Raw genomic sequence first — 2,922 nt, 5'->3', positions numbered from 1 at the left:
ATTTCAGTTTTCTCGTGTGAAATATGAAGAAATTAAAGTACACTATGCTTTAAAAATAAAGTCAGAGGGGCGCCTGTGTGGCTCAGTGGGTTAAGCCTCTGCCTTCGGCTCAGGTCATGATCTCAGGGTCCTGGGATGGAGCCCCGCATCCGGCTCTCTGCTCAGTGGGGAGCCTGCTTCCTCCTCTCTCTGTCAAATGAATAAATAAAATATTTAAAAATAATAATAAAAAAATTAAAAATAAATAAAAATAGAGTCTAAGACTCCTTAGTAATCAATGGATATATCCTCAGTGATCTACAATCTCTATCTCAGAGTTTTAATCTTTTAAGCATTAACTTCAGTATTTTTCCAGATCATCCATAGGATGCCTCATAACCCACAGCCAACATGGGTTTTAGGATTCATTTTTATATTTTCACATATACTAAGCAATACCTCACTATCTGAAACCGTCCTCCAAAAACACTCATGGAATAATGAGATACAGACAATACCCTCCCATCAAGTCAAGCTGTAGAAAAAAAAAAAAAAAAAGATTTCCTGATAGTATGGTAGATATAACTGTGGAATAATTGAGACTTCTAATGTTATATATTAGTATTAGTACAGGCAATATGAATATGCCAAAGCCAAAGCCAAAAAAAAAAAAAAAAAAAAAAAAAAAAAAAACAGCAGCCAAACAAAAAATATGCATAGTAAGAAACAGAACTAACTTTGGGTTTGAGCCAAAATTTAGTTTTAGCAAAGGAGCTACATCTATCATATTAATATTATTTATAGTCCATCACACTAACATTAATTTGAAATCAGTATTTTTTATTTTTTTATTAATTTGTATTGGTTGTATTATTTTATAAGGACTTATGAGCATACTAGCTTATGTTTAATCATATTTAGGAATTTGATAATAAAAACATTTTTCCAAACCAGAGAAGTCATAAGTTTGCTTCTTCTAAGCATCTCATAAATCACCTAATGTGAAAAAGATTGAAATATTCTTCTAAGCCTTATGCTGTAAAGCACTCTGGCATTTTGCTCATTAGGCCACACATAACCACTAGAGGGCAGTAAGACACTTGGACTAACGATTTTTCTGTCTCCTCCCCCCTTGTTCTCCAGGAAGTTTTAAGTTTGAAAGAAGTCTGCTAAATCTTTTTTCACATTAAGTCCAAAACTCAATGTTTATTTTACACTGATTTTTCAAAGGTTTCTCAGCTCTTACACAACAAATTTATTCCAATGTTCCTACGTTCTCTGCATCTTCTTTCCACATCTACAGTACTTTTTTTTAAGTTCTAACATTTCTACTTTATTAATGCAGGTCATTAATTCCAATAATCAAGAAACAGTTCCAATTTCAACAATTAAAACCAACTCCAGCTTTCTTAGCGAAAGATTGAATCTTGAGTTAATGATGAGTATCCCCGGGGCACCTGGGTGGCTCAGTGGGTTTAAGCCTCAGGTCATGATCTCAGGGTCCTGGGATCAAGCCCCACATCGGGCTCTCTGCTCTGCAGGGAGCCTGCTTCTTCCTCTCTCTCTGTCTCTGCCTGCCTCTCTGCCTACTTGTGATCTCTCTCTGTCAAATAAATAAATAAAATCTTTAAAAAAAAAAAAAGATGAGTATCCCCAAATCATGAATTTGCCCTCCACAGTCTTATGTTGCACCTTCCCATCAGTATTACCCTCTCCATTCTTCTACATATTCCCCTGTTCTCTGATTATAGGTCCTCCAACTCCATTGGCATGTTACTATGCTTCCCAGAACAGAACTTTTCAGTTCTAATGTTCTTTGACCTAACAAAGTGTGGTGGAGGTGGGTTTTCAGAAGAATTTGAGGCATTTGCTTCAAGTAAATTTTTTTTTTTTTTTTTTTTTTTTACATTTCTCCAGGCAGTGAAAAGCCGCTGTCCTCTGACAAAGATAAACAGATCACCTCTGTTGGCCAAAAGTCCCATAAGAGATTTCAGAGAAAAGGTCTTTCCTAATCAGGACCCTGATTTTTATCTGGAAGACCAGTAGAGGCTATGCATTTAATCTTCTTTGCAGCTCAGGTAATCTTATAACACTCTGGGACTGATTTTCAGTGTGATAAGACACTATGGGTGGAGGAAATGCAAGTTATCTTTAGTATTGTCAGAGTGCCCTTTGACTTTTTCCAGTTTGCCCTTAATGAGCAATTAATTGGTCTAATTTGATTATTTGTGAAGAGGAGGAGGCAGAGTCTTCAATGACCTTTTTTTTTTTAAGATTTTATTTATTTATTTGACAGAGAGAGATCACCAGTAGATGGAGAGGCAGGCAGAGAGAGAGAGAGAGAGAGAGAGAAGCAGGTTCCCTGCTGAGCACAGAGCCCGATGCGGGACGCGATCCCAGGACCCTGAGATCATGACCTGAGCTGAAGGCAGCGGCTTAACCCACTGAGCCAACCAGGCGCCCCTTCAATGACCTTTTTAAAAAAACAACCAACTTCACAATTACAATTATCATCTCCCCCACATCTATTACATGCAGTAGTTACTGTTCTCCCAATATATTAGCTTCCATTTCTACTTTATCACAATTAGTCATAGATAAAAAGTTTAGTAATTGGGCTGGCAATTTATCTTTCAGCTCCTAATGCTGTATTAGATTACTTGAAAAATAGAGTCTGACCTCATCCAGCTCAAGAGAAACAACAACAAAAACAGCCCAGTTTAAAAATAAGCAAAGACCTGAACAGATATTTTTCCAAAGAAGAAATTCAAATAACCAACAGGTATATGAAAAGATGCTCAACTTCACTATTGGGAAAATGCAAATCAAAACCACAATGAGTTATCAACTCATGTCTGTTAAAATGGCTATACTCAAAAAGATAAAAGGTTAAAAAAAATGATAAAAGGTAGTGAGTAGGGGCACTTCGGTGGCTCAGTCAAT

Source organism: Mustela putorius, unplaced genomic scaffold, assembly GCF_011764305.1.
Source record: "Mustela putorius furo isolate JIRA1106 unplaced genomic scaffold, ASM1176430v1.1 tig00003846_pilon_pilon_pilon, whole genome shotgun sequence".
Lineage (NCBI taxonomy): Eukaryota > Metazoa > Chordata > Mammalia > Carnivora > Mustelidae > Mustela > Mustela putorius.
This window is presented reverse-complemented; position numbering follows the sequence as displayed.